Source organism: Macrotis lagotis, chromosome 5, assembly GCF_037893015.1.
Source record: "Macrotis lagotis isolate mMagLag1 chromosome 5, bilby.v1.9.chrom.fasta, whole genome shotgun sequence".
Classification (NCBI taxonomy): domain Eukaryota; kingdom Metazoa; phylum Chordata; class Mammalia; order Peramelemorphia; family Peramelidae; genus Macrotis; species Macrotis lagotis.
This window is the reverse complement of record NC_133662.1, coordinates 237069383-237083985: the sequence shown is the minus strand read 5'-3', so window position 1 is coordinate 237083985 and position 14603 is coordinate 237069383. Positions and strand designations below refer to the sequence as shown.

General features: G+C 38.4%; 1 pseudogene; it reads left to right on the top strand.

The window, feature by feature from the left end:
- Nucleotides 1–11313: 11313 nt before the first annotated feature.
- On the top strand, nucleotides 11314–12369 carry LOC141490143 (general transcription factor IIE subunit 2 pseudogene; annotated as a pseudogene).
- The last annotated feature ends 2234 nt before the right edge of the window (nucleotides 12370–14603 follow it).

Genomic DNA, 14603 nt, shown 5'->3' with positions numbered 1-14603 from the left:
TTTTTTAGGTTTTTTCAAGGCAATGGGGTTAAGTGGCTTGCCCAAGGCCACACAGCTAGGTATTTATTAAGTGTCTGAGGCCAGATTTAAACTCAGGTACCCTGACTCCAGGGCCGGTGCTCTATTCACTGTGCCACCTAGCTGCCCCTAAATCATTATTAGAGAAATGCAAATTAAAACTTCTCTGAGGTACCACCTCACACCTCTCAGACTGATCAATATGACCAGAAAGGATAATGATCATTGTTGGAAGGGTTGTAGGAAATCTAGGACAGTGTTACATTGTTGGTGGAGCTGTGAAGTCATCCAACATTTCTGGAGAGCAATTTGGAACTATGCCCAAATGGTGACAAAAATATGCATACCCTTTGATCCAGCAATTGCACTACTGGGTCTACACCCTGAAGAGATGATGAAAAAGGGTAAAAACATCACTTGTACAAAAATATTCATAGCAGCCCTGTTTGTGGTGGCAAAGAATTGGAAATCAAGTAACTGTCCTTCAATTGAGGAATGGCTTAGCAAACTGGTATATGTATGTCATGGAACACTATTGTTCTATTAGAAACCTGGAGGGACAGGAATTCGGGGAAACCTGGAGGGATTTTCATGAACTGATGCTGAGTGAGATGAGCAGAATCGGAAAAACACTGTACACCCTAACAGCAACATGGGGGCGATGATCAATCTTGATGGATTCATTCATTCCATCAGTGTGACAATCAGGGACGATTTGGGGCTGTCTGCAATGGAGAATACCATGTGTACCCAGAGAAACAACTGTGGATTTTGAACAAAGACCGAGGACTATTACCTTTAACTTAGGAAAAAAAAACTGATATCTTATTGTCTTATCTTGCTTTCTCTTATACTTTATGTTTCTTCCTTAAGGATATTATCGATTTCTCTCTCATCACACTCAATTTGGAACAATGTATACCATGGAAACAATGTAAAGACTGACAGATTTCCTTCTGTGGGGAGTGGGGGGAGGGAAGTAAGATTAAGGGAAAAATTGTAAAACTCAAAATAAATAAAATCTTTATAAAAAAAAATAGTTGTGGGGTGGCTAGGTGGTCCAGTGGTTAGAGCACCAGCCCTGGAGTCAGGAGTAACTGAGTTCAGTGCTGCCTCAGACACTTAATAATTACCTAGCTGTGTGGCTTTGGGCAAGCCACTTTAACTCCATTTGCCTTGCAAAAAAAAAAAAAACCTGAAAAAAAAGTAGTTGAATAGAATCCAGTTTCTTTACATGTCTCCTCTTCCTCCCCTCCCTAAAAGTAAATTCAATTTAACCAGAATTCATTAAAGATTTCCAGGATAAGAACTACATTAGATGGGTACTGAGGATAAAAATAGGTTTAGAGACTTCCTACCCTTAGGATGCTTTCACTTATGATGAAAGGAGTAGGTCAAAGATATGATATGTAGACACACCTCATAGGTGCATATGCTTTTGGGTAAATACATATGTATATAGACACACATATGTGTATCTCTCTCTTCAATCATGTATATGTTTGAATCTACATAGATACAATTATGTATAAGTATTGTATAAAATTTGCATCTACATAGACTACATATTCCCACAGATATAGTTAGATAAATGTATAAACCCAAAATGGATATATTCTTATAAATGGGTACATATATACAATGTATATATACATACAAACTTTTATATATACTTATACATATATATAATTAGAGTTGCAGAGTTGAAAGAATTTTCTTTCTCTCTACAGATCTTCTTAAAAAGAATCTAGAAGCTCATGTCCCTTACCCTAAGAAAGAATGAAGAAGAACTATCCCTTCTGTTCAAAGTTCCAAAGTCGAGTCCACTCCATCTTCTAATTGAGATAGGCAGCTTTGAGTCAAAATTATCTCCATCATTGAGGAAAGTCTTATGGAAACTATCTAGGCTTGGCATCTGGGTTATTTACATATAATATGAAACAAAGAAATACAAAACTGGTAAATAGGAAAATGTATCACTCAAAAATCAGAAAAGCAGACCAATCCAAAGAAGTAAAGTAATAAGATTGAAGGAAATAAGATTCCTTTTTAAATATGTGACAGAGAATATTAGAAAAACATAGTTATCCCCTCTGGACTTCTCCAGATTGTCCTTGTCCTTGTATTGGAGCCTCAGGAGGGTGATTCTAACGTATGTTGATTATGAGAATTCCTACCCTACTTTACAAGTCCCCACTAGTGTGCTTCCAATTAAGAATAAGTCAGTAGGTAAAATTAGCTGTTAACAAAGGTATTTACTAAGAAAAATGGCATAAAAAAAACTGTAAAACATCCCTTCTACAAACTTGGAGTTCACGCTCTCTCAAGTACACATGGGGCCAGAAACTTAAAGTACAATGGTAGTGCAGCACACCAATAGTTCTCAAATACCCCTCTCTCCTGTGGAATTCACACAAAGCTTCTCCAATCTTTTCCCCAGTACAATGTCTCTAATGGGTTTGGCCAGGCTCCCAGCATCTGCTCCTCTTCACAGTTCAACTCCATCCCACAGTTTTCTGCTGCCAGAGGTCATATTCCTTAAAGTTGTTTTTCCAAATCTGCATTTACCTGTAGTAAATCTCTATTCTCTCAACTGTGCCTCAATCTCTAACAAACTGACTCTCTAATTATTGAACATAACTCCTTCTGGATGGAAAAATCAAATGGTAAACACTGTGGTTTTATTATCTTCTGGTATAAGCACAGAAGTCATCTATCTAAGAGGACTTAGATTTAACTAGGTTCTAAAAGTCGTCCAAGTCTTAGCTATGGAACAATAGAGAAGCATCTTCAAATGGATCAGCAACCCACTGAAAGAAATTAGGAATTGGAACTAGTCAGAAAAATCATAAAGCAGAATAAAAGAACTTGAAAAAAATTTCAGATGACCAGAGACAATCAAGCAAGAACTTTAAAATCTTAAAATATCAGAAGGAAATAATGAAGAAAATTAACAATATGCAAAAGAAAATCTCAAAAATCCACCTAAGTGGATTTAAAATTAGGGGATTAGAAGTGTCCTAAATATAGAAGAAATGATACACAGTGCAAAATAGTTGTAAATAAAGTAAATTGTTGGAAACTACAAAGATCCAAGTAGTAAACTTGGAGGATTTTCTTTTTCAGTGAGGCAATCAGAATTAAGTGACTTGCTCAAGGACATACAGCCAAGTAAATTTCCTGAGAAAGGATTTTGAATTTAGGTCCTCTTGATTCTAGCACTGGTGCTTTACCTACTGTGCCATTAGCTGCCCCTGAGGATAGCATTTTGCAGTAACCTCAGGATTGCTAATAGCCCAGAAAAGTTAGCAAAATACAAGAATCTAAATACTATATTCTAGGAAATTATCATGGAAATTGGCCAGAACTGGAGTAAAACTATTGAAATACAAATAGAAAGAAGAAATAAGACCCCAAAATGCATTCATAAATACTTAAAACAGAATTTAACACTAAAACAATAAAGAAAACTAGAAACTGCCAAAAACTGCTAGAAATCACTTGCCAAAAAATAATAAACTAGATTCACATTATATTTTTTTCAAGAAGACAAGGGAAATTTTGGAAAATTTAAATACACTTAGAAAATTAAGAGGTACAAATTAAGGACAATAACGATCTACTCAGTAAAATTTGGTACGTTCTATGAAGGTGGGAGGTGATTATTTGAGAAACAAAATTTAAAATGTTGGACAAGTAAACTTCAATGTAATCTTCAATTAACAAGTTTCCCCAACTGAGAGATAAGTGTTTCAAATGATTCATACTTATGTCAAAATTAACCATTTAACAAAATGTGAGAACCCTCAGAGCACAGAAGTGACTAAATCATTAAAGTTTTTCAAAAGGTTATTTCAAGGAAACAGAGAAGGGGAGGGTGGGGAATAAGAAGGGGAAGTGGAGGAGGTGGGGTAATTCCAAAGCAAAGTTCCTGTCTTTGAATGATTGGAAACTTCAGGTTAAAGAAACTTAGAATATTAATGAGACAAAGGGACCTTGTTCAGATTTGTTTGGATTAGTATAAAAAATAAGAATAAGGAAGTGAGTATTCTTTCCCAAACATTGACTGTCTAAAAAAAAGACATATAATACAAATTTAACACTAGACGTAAATAAACTAATCTCCCCAATAAAACAAAGCCTCAGGAACTAGAGTAAAAAGTAAAACCCCCAAAAATATCCTGATGGAAGGAAATATCTAATGTAGAAAGTAATCGATAGATTTCAATGAAATATTATTTCCTACAACAAAAAGCAGGCATTGATGTTATAAGATAAGACTCATCTTTCTGAGTTCAAATATATTGCCTATGTATACATATTAATGTGTATGGACTTCCATGGCAGAGCCAAGATGTTGGTATGAAGCTGGCATGCTCCTGAAGCTAAATGAAGCTTCTGCATAGACATTAAAGCTACAGATCCCACCAAAAAAAAAGACAAGATCCAAAGAAGTTTTCAACTTTAGACTTCGTAGAGGATCTTCAGTGAAGGTTTGTCTCTGCAGGGAGAGGGGAAGTAAAGCCTAGCTAGGTGGGAGAGTGGGAAAGCAAGTGGCAGACTTTTGGCCATAGAGAAACCCAGGTCCCCACAATTTGACAATACCCTAATACCCTAAGTCCCAGCAGCTATATAGCAAAGCAGGAGGGAGAGTCCCAACCCCAAATAAAGTCTGAACCCTGGAAACCCTGGGGCAAAAGACAGGACTGGATTGGAACAAACCATTGCATAGGCAGAACCTGGACATAAAGGAGGAAACAAACCTCTACAAAGGCAACATCATCTTGAACAACAACAATGCAGGGATCAGACCCCAACCCCAGTATAAAAGACTTGGGTCTATCACCTCTCCACTGCAGGAGCAGAGCTCAGTCAAGATGAACCAAAAAAAGAGTACTCACTATAGAAAGCTACTATGTAGATAAAGATAATAACAATGCAACCTCAGAAGAAGAAAGCAGTGAAAAATTACCTATAGGGGAAGTCTCAAAAGAGTCTGTAAGTTGAACTCAAATCCTAAAGATCATAGAAGAGCTTAAAAAAAGAATTTAAAAACCAAAGAAAAGAGAAAGAAGAAAAGTGGAAAAAAAAGAAATGAGAGTCATGCAGGAAAATTATGAAAAATTGACCAAGGAAATCAACTCCTTTAAAGATTAAAATAACTGAAAAAGAATGTAACTCTTCAAAAACTAAAATTGACTAATTAGAAAAGGAATGCAACTCATCTAAAACTCAAATCAAAGAACTGGAAAAAGAATGCAACTCAGCAAAGACCAAAATTGACCAAATAAAAAAGTAAACACAAAAGCTAACTGAAGAAAACAAAAACCTAAAACTTAGAATTGGACAAATAGAAACAAATGAATCTATGAGACTACAAGATTCCATCAAAGTAAAAAGGCTGAAAAAAATTGAAGCATAAAATTTGTTTTAGGAAAAACAAATGCCCTGGAAAATAGATCTAAGAGAGATAATTTGCAAATTATGGGACTACTAGAAAGCCTAGATCACAAAAAGAAACTAGAAAGTAGCTTTAAGGAAAACTATCCAAATCTATTAGAACAAGAAGACAAATTACTCCTTGAAAGAATACACAGAACTCCTCCAGAAAGAGATCCCAGGATAAAAACTCCAAGGGCAATCATAACCAAATTCTAGAATTCTCAAATAAAGGAGAAAATAGTGCAAGCAGCAAAAAAGAAGCAATTTAAATACTAAGGAAAGACAATCAGACTTTCACAAGATTTATTAGCTCTAACACTGAAGGACTGGAGGACCTGGAATAGCATATTTCAGAGGGCAAAGAACCTTGGATTTCTTTTTTTTTAGTTTTTTTTACAAGGCAGTGGGTTAAGTGACTTGTCCAAGGTCACACAGTGAGGGGGGTCCAGCTTCAGCGGGGTCCTTGGAACCTGACAGGAGGGATAGAGTCGGCGAAATGAGTTGAGTCAATAAGTGGGTAAAGTCAGGAGCAGGTTGACTGACTGTCAGCTGCTTGGATTTATTTTTATAGTTTCAGAATCATATGAAACAAACAAACTAAAATCATTTCCTTGGTTACAAAAGTGTACAATTTTCATCATTAATCATATAGTTCATATGGTTATGAGTCTGATCATGTAGTGGTTACAAGTGTGATTATCAATCATGTAGTTAATTTTCTTGTCCCTGCTCAGACTGTGATGACCACAACCTGCCTATTGCCTAGTTTATTGCTGCATAGTAAAGTTATTAATTAAACAGAACTTTCCTTATAATAATCTTTGATATAATTTGTTTAATGGAATGCTTTTGTTTTTGTACCACATATGTAATGTTTTTCGATATGCTCCCTTATGTTTGTCCACCTGTCCATTGACTCCTTCAATAACCAATTTTCCTTTCAGCCCTTGTTGGTAGATGCTACAGTTTCTATGACTTTTTATTCTTCCCCAATAAACTAAGGCTGTTAGAGTTCACGTATTGGTTACCTATATTAACTATTCTCTCAACCATCTTTATCATATGATTCCTGTATGATAAGGGGGGCAAAACTGTTAATTTCCCTGGAATTCTATCTGACTCATCTTGTATCTGGTTTCCCTGTTTATATTCTGACATCTCCCTGGAACTCCCAGTGCTGTGTCTTCCAAAGATTTCATAATGTTGAAGCCTTTTGTATGTCTCAGGGAGAGGCAGTCCTGTTAAATTTGGACAGAGTTCACAATCTGTTTTATTCAAGGAATTTCTCTGAAATCCTTCCTTTATAGTCATTCCACTATTAGAATGAGTAAGTTCTGCAATCAATAATAGACCTATAAATATGGGTATACATGGAATCCCTATATATATTGAAGAAGGAAATGTTCCATTAGGCAGTGTGACTGCCTTGAGTCTTCTTGCTGCAACTGTGTCAAACAGCTTAAAAACCCTGGCTCCCAACAACACAGCTAGGCAATTCTTATGTGTCTGAGAACAGAATTGAACTCAGATCCTCCTGACTCCAGAGCCAGTGCTCTATCTGCCCCTGAACTTTGGATTTCAACCAAGAATTTACTACCTTGCAAAATTTAGTATATTCTGTTTAGGGAAAAGATAGATAGATGTTCAATACAATAGAGGACATGTAAATTTTCCTGATAAAAAGACCAGAACTCCAAAACTCCAAATACAAGACTCAAGAGATACCTTAAAAAGTAAACAAAAGGAAAGGAAAAAAATAAATGTTTTTGTTTTGTAACTCTTGAGAATAGTATTTGTCTTAGGGATACTTAAAAGATTGAATACAGTTGAAGATATTGGAATTATGGGATATGGGTATGGTTGGTTCTTATCTTTCCATTGAAGAGGACCAAGATGATATCTCTATGTTTGAGACAACCCAAATGAAAAGCTGGTTATTTACTCTAAATGTATCTGTTTCCTTTGACCTACTTTAATTCTGTCTTGCTCATTTTCTCTGATAAGGGCATCCTATGCCAGGCATCATGAACCAATATCTTCCATACCTTACATTCAATTGTAAAGTTCTTGAAAGAGAAATTCAGTGTCCCAGTACTAATAGTACTTAGAGACTCCATAATTGATTAAATCAGAAGTAACTTTAGGGGCAGAGGGTGGGAACCTACTTAGAAGGGACATAAAGAAATTAGGAAGTGATTTTATCTTAATCTATATTTCAGTTAACTAGGGTTTAAGTACCTTGGTTTGGGAGCTAAAGGGGGGAAATGTGGAAGAGAGTATGTTTGGGGTGGGTTACAAATGATTCATGAAATGATTTGGCTTTGCAGGATGCTTTGGCTCATGAGGGTTGTATATCCATGGAAGGTACTTGAAGAGAGGGTAAGCAGATCTAAAATTATGATAGAACATCAGTCATCAAAACTGTCTGGTACCTAGGTGTCTCAGTAGATAGAGCACTGGCCCTGGAGTCAGGAAGACCTGAGTTCAAATCTGGCTTCAGACACTTAACAATTACCTAGTGATCTTGGGCAACTGACAAATACTCAAAGGATATGCTAATTTACAGATGAGGAAAACAAAGTTATTCATACACACATGAAAAATTGCTCTAAATCATTACTGATTAGAGAAATGCAAATTAAAGCATCTCTGAGATACCACCTCATACCTCTCAGACTGGACAATATGACCAGAAAGGACTAGGAGCAATCTTGGAGGAATGTGGGAAATCTGGGATACTAGTACATTGTTGGTGGAGTTGTGAACTGGAGAGCAATTTGGAATTATGCCCAAAGGGTAATAAAAAAAATGTGCATACCCTTTGATCCAGTAATACTACTGGGGTCTATACCCTGAAGAGATCATGAAAAGGAGTAAAAACATTACTTGTCCAAAAATATTCATAGCAAGTGGCTAAGTGGCACAGTGGATAGAGCACCAGCCCTGGAGTCAGGAGTCCCTTAGTTCAACTCTGGCTTCAGACAATTAATAATTACCTAGCTGTGTGAGGCCTTGGGCAAGCCACTTAACCCCATTTGCCTTGCAAAAACCTAAAAAAAAAAGGAGGAAGGCTGAGAATTCAGAGAAGCCTGGAGGGAGTTGCATGAGCTAATGCTGAGTGAGATGAGCAGAACCAGAAGAACATTGGACACCACAACAGCAACATGGGGGCAATGATCAACATTAATAGACTTGCTCATTCCATCAATACAATAATAATCAAGAACAATTTTAAGGCATCTGCAGTGGAGAATATCATCTGTATCCAGAGAAAGAACTGTGGAGTTAAAACAAAGATCAAACACTACTACCTTCAATTTTAAAAAAAAAAGTTGTCTTATGTACTACATAATTTTGCTACCTCTAATATTTTATTTTTTCCTCAAGGATCTGTTTTTTTCCTCTCAATACATTCAATTTTGAACAATGTATAGCATGCCTTCTGTGGTGGGGTGGGGGAAAAATGGTAAAATTACAAAAAAAATGATAGAAACTACTATTATGTATAATTGGAAAACAAATAAAATATTTTTTAAAAAAAGAAAAGAGTGAGAGATAGAAAGTGATTATAATTTGATGTGATTCATGACTCTTGAGAAGTGTATTTCCTTTTGTTTTCTAAATTTTTTTTTTTTAGGTTTTTGCAAGGCAAATGGGGTTAAGTGGCTTGCCCAAGGCCACACAGCTAGGTAATTATTAAATGTCTGAGACCAGATTTGAACTCCTGACTCCAGGGCTGGTGCTTTATCCATCCACTGGGCCACCTAGCCGCCCCTGAGAAGTGTATTTCTAATGAGACATCTCTGTGTGTGTATATATAGATATATTTAAAATGGGAGGAAGGGGAGCCAAGGGGATGTAGAATGGTAAATACACATGTAATAAAATATATAATTCTAACATCTATATAATCTATTCATATATGTGTGCATAAACACACATATAGGTGTGTATATGATATAGATATCTATATCTATTTATCAATATGTGTATATGGAGTTACAAAGAGTAGAACACAACTGAAACAACCAAAGAGTATAATGAAATTTGATGTGCTAGGAAAATTTGAAGAGAAGTTATTTTCTGTGTGTTTTTACCCATAGTTCTTTTCCTCTTAGCTCAGTGGAAGAAATGATTTTCCTTATTAAAGCCAACTCCTCCACCTGTACAGCATCTTCACCCATCCCTTTGAAGGATCCAGTCCACTGATTATCTTTCTTTTTTTAATTTCCAATCCCTACTTCTCAACTGACTCCTAGTCAGGGTCATGCAAAATGTGGGTCTTTGCTATCCTACATTTTTACAATACAATTTCCTCAAGCTACCAGGTCTTTCCCTGTTCTTGTCAAACTTCTTTTGAATTCTTCCTTGTAAATTCCCTCACTATACTATTTACTTCTCAACTCCTTATGATCTGACTTCTGTTCCCTGAACTCTACTGGAATAGCTGTCAACATAATGTCTTCCTAATCATTAAATCCAATGGCCTTTTCTAGGTTTTTTCCTCTCTTCTATACCACTGTTGTATATACCTTTTTCTGCTTTGATCCTTTCCTCTCTTTTAGCTTCCATTTTGCCAAACTCTCTTAGTTCCATTCTTACTTTTTGAATACTCCAGCTATCTCTTTTGCTGGTTCCTTTTCCTCCTGTCATACCCTTAACAAAAATATTATCCAAAGTTTTGTCTTTAGCCTTCTGTGTCTGCATCATTCACATTCATAAACAACTACTAACTTTTTATGAGAAAACTCTCAAGTCTACATCTTCAATTTTTACCTAAAGTTTGTGTTAGAGGTGATAGAATCTGATATGCACATTAAATTTTGAAAAAATAGGTTTCAGAGTGTTTCCAATCTTAAAATTCTACAAAGAAGGGGACAGTTAGGTGATGCAGTAGATAGAGCTTGGAATCAGGAGGACCTGATTTCAAATATAACCTCAGACACTTAATAATTACCTAGCTGTGTGACCTTTCGGCAAGTCACTAAAACCCAATGCCTTAAATAAATAACTTTTAAAAATTCTACAAAGTATATCAGCCCATGAGAGATGGAAGATAATAAAAAGTAAAATTCTGTAGACCAAAAATGAAAACAATTCAATGAGGAAGAAAAATAGGAGTTATCTAAAGAGACTGACATATATACCAAAGGAGCACATCAATCAACTTAGATTTTTTTTTGTAGTTTTTTTTCAAGGCAATGGGGTTAAGTGGCTTGCCCAAGGCCACACAGCTAGGTAAGTATTAAGTGTCTGAGGCTGGATTTGAACTCAGGTACTCCTGACACCACCTAGCTGCCCCAACTTAGATTTTTTTTAAAAAAAGGAAATATATAAATGGAAGCAAGGGAAAGTAAAAGATGATGACATAAGGGCTTGGCACAGACCTATATGAACAGTATCAGAAATGTTAAAGTTCACATTTAAAGAAGATCCCCTACCCGGATGCCGCGGCGCCCCCCGCTGTAAGACCCCCCCGGGGGTGCGCCCACGTCGGGCACCCCGCTTTATGCCCCAGGACGGCAGGGGGACCTCGGGCGCGGGGCGAGGAGCCCCCGCACACACCCCGGCGGCGCCCCCGTCCCCTCCTGCCGGACAGCAAAGCGGGTCCAGTCCACGTGAAGCCCCTCCTGCCGGACACCAAAGCGGGTCCAGTCCACGTGAAGCCCCTCCTGCCGGACACCAAAGCGGGTCCAGTCCACGTGAAGCCCCTCCTGCCTGGCAGGCGCGCGGCTCGCCCCGGGATGGACCCCTGCCCCTCCTCGGCCCCGCACACTCGGCCCGTTCCCGGGAACGGCGGGCCTGCCCGGCCGGGCCCCTCTCCTCGCGGGGCCCCTCCTCGGGGCTTGCACTATGGATCCAAGCTCATTAAAAAAACGGGAACTGTTCCAAAAACGAGCCCTCTCCAATCCATCAGTAGAAAAACGGCCAGCGCTTTCAGAGTCTCCTCATCATCCAAGAAGAAGAAAACCAAGGTCGAGCAGGGAGGCTCCTCGGGTTCAAAACAAAATTCAGATCACAGTAATGGAACATTTAACTTCAAAGCCCTTTCTGGAGGCTCAGGATACAAATTTGGAGTTCTCGCAAAGATTGTCCATTACCTGAAGACCCGCCACCAGAGAGGTGATCCACATCCACTGACTTTAGAAGAAATGTGGGATGAAACCCAGCATTTGGACACTGGACGCAAGCAGAAGGGATGGCTGATGTCTGAGGCACTAGTCAACAACCCCAAAACTGAAGTGGTAGGTGGGAAGTCTGCTTTCAAACCCAAGTACAACCGGAAAGATACAAAGGCCTTGCTTCCACTCCTAGATAAACATGATCAGAGAGGCTTGGGAGGAATCCTCCTAGAAGACAGGGAAGAGGGATTGCCCAAGGCCCAGAAAGCCATCAAGGCCTTAGGGGACCAGATCATCTTTGTCACTCGGCCTGACTAGAAGATCCTTTTTTTCAATGCCAAGAGCTGTCAGTTCACAGAGGATGAAGAATTTCCAAAGCTTTGGAGGAGCATCACTGTAGATTCCATGGATGAGGAGAAAACTGAAGAGTATCTGAAGCGCCAAGGCATTTCTTCTGTGCAGGAGTCTGGACCAAAGAAAGTGGCTCCCATTCAGCAGAGGAAGAAACCAGTCTCCCAGAAGAAGCGCGGGTTCAAGACTCACAATGAGCATTTGGCTGGGGTCTTTAAGGATAACTCCGACCTGGCTCCTGGCAAACAGTGAGTTGTTTCTCTTCTGATCAGCTGCATTCACCCAGGATCTGACTGAAGATGCTCAGGCCATTGTAGGTGGGAGGGCGGCCACTCATCCCTGTCTGTGGAGAGGAAGCAGTTGAGTTTACAGACCAGGTGGGAGGTACCAACCTCCTTCCACCTTGCTTTGATTGATTGCCTGCAACGTAATTCCCTTGGGCTCCTTCACTTTGTGAAAGGCCTGCCTACCAGTCCAGTCATCCTCATCTGATACTTAACTCTGCTTCTGCTCACAGTTCCATTTCCCCCTTTTGTTATTAGAGCAAGTTTGCTGATAGAATTGAATGCAACTTGTGTTCATTCTAAGAGAACCTATTTATAATAAAATCATTGTAGAAACATGAAAAAAAAATAAAGAAGACTGGCAAAGAGAAGGTAAAGACCACAAATATGGTTGTAAATAAAAATAACTATGGGATGATAAAGGAGAATCAAAAGAGGGTTAGAACTTTTACTTATCATTGATGAGGCAATAACAGAGAGAAAAAAAGATTCAATTCACATTTTCTCTCCCAGAGAGAATAATTATAGAAATAACACAACAAAAATGACACCTAAGGAATTGATGCTTGATCTAAGTCAGGAGAAAGTAAGAAAGAATATAGTTCTTTTTAAGGGATTCAAGTTACCTGACCCAGGGGCAGCTAGTGGCATAGTGGATAGAGCACCTGCCCTTGAGTCAAGAGTACCTGAGTTCAAATCCAGCCTCAGACACTTAATAATTAATTACCTAGCTGTGTGGCCTCCCGCAAGCCACTTAACTCCATTGCTTTGCAAAAAAAAAAAAAAAAAAAAAGTTGCCTGACCCAGATTAATATAGTTTAGGGAGAGTAACACAGGTGGGATACATGGCAGTAGAAACTACTGCTTATATGACCTAAGAAGCCTGAAAAGTCCTTGTGATATAACATAGTTTTTTTTTCCCTTAAAAGGCAGCAAAAACTATTAATTGGTCTAAGAGACTGAGGCTCAAAGAATTGATGCAGCTTCCTAGTTGTTTAAAATATAGAAGCCCAATGTACAAGCAATCAGTCTTTTTAGGCTTGATAAATTTGTCACTGCCATGAGATAGTCAACCTATCTCTCTGCAAAGGTAAGCCATTGTGGCAAATACAGAGGGGAAAAAAGCTGAACCCAACTGAACTTGTGCTATAGCATTACTGAATAAACTTATTTTTGTTAAATGTCATATTTAACAGCCCAAGATGGTAGACTCCAAAACATTTAGCAAGGCCAGGATTGGCTCAGGTTGATCATGTGGCTAACTGTGTGGACAAAGTAGAGTAAGGACCATATGGAGGTTTGGGTGACATTAAAATGGAGCATAGCAACCTCTAAACCATTATGCTTTCTGCCCTATACATTGAGTCCTCCCAAATGGGGAGAAAAGACATCCCCACTAACTGTGGAATTAGCCTTTTGGAAGATAAGGAGCTTTGACAGATTAAAAGTAGCACCAGGGTCAGGCACTCTGGTAACTGCTGCTGATCAGGTCCTAGAAATGCTATGAGGGAGTAGTTGAACAATCAAAAGCTCTGTCCTTGTTCATTACATAAGTTGGTACATAGGTTGGATAAATGCGCTTAATAAACTGTGCTTAAGGGATAGCTAAGTGGCATAGTGATTGGAGCACCTGCATTGGAGTCAGGAGGACCTGAGTTCAAATTCGACCTCAGACACTTAATAATTACCTAGCTGTGTGGCCTTGGGCAAGTCACTTAATTCCATTGCTTTGCCAAAAAAAAAAACCTAAAATAAATGATGCTTAATTTAAAAAATTAAATAAAGGGAAAAAGCTCTGTCCTTTAGAGTAAAAACAAATAATGAAGGAAATTCATTCCCTCATACATGTTGTTTGTGGAGTATGTCAGTACCCATCAGAGGCATCATGTGCCTTTAGCTGAAATGAATAGCTAAATTGCTACTCCTATGGGGCAATATGGTCTCCTTGAGGGGATCAGCTCAACAAACTCCTCATAACAATCAGAGCAAACACCTCTGAAAACCTTGGGCAAAGGATTATCCTATGAGGTCTCAATTGACTCCAGTGTCATAGAGATTATATTTGACCTTTTAGTACTTCAGAATAAAAGATTTATTTTTGTGGAGGTAAATAACTACAATGGTACATTGCAGTGTACCAGTCAGGTCTACTACCTTGGGATGTTCAAAGTTCTTATAAAACACATCATCCCATATCATCATAAAGAGTTGGTCCTGGGGGCCACTAGGTGGGACAGTGGATAAAGCACCGGCCCTGAAATCAGGAGTACCTGAGTTCAAATCCAGCTTCAGACACTTAATAATTACCAAGCTGTGCGGCCTTAGGCAAGCCACTTAACCCCATTGCCTCATTAAAAAAGAATTGGTCCTGCTCCCATTTTATCAG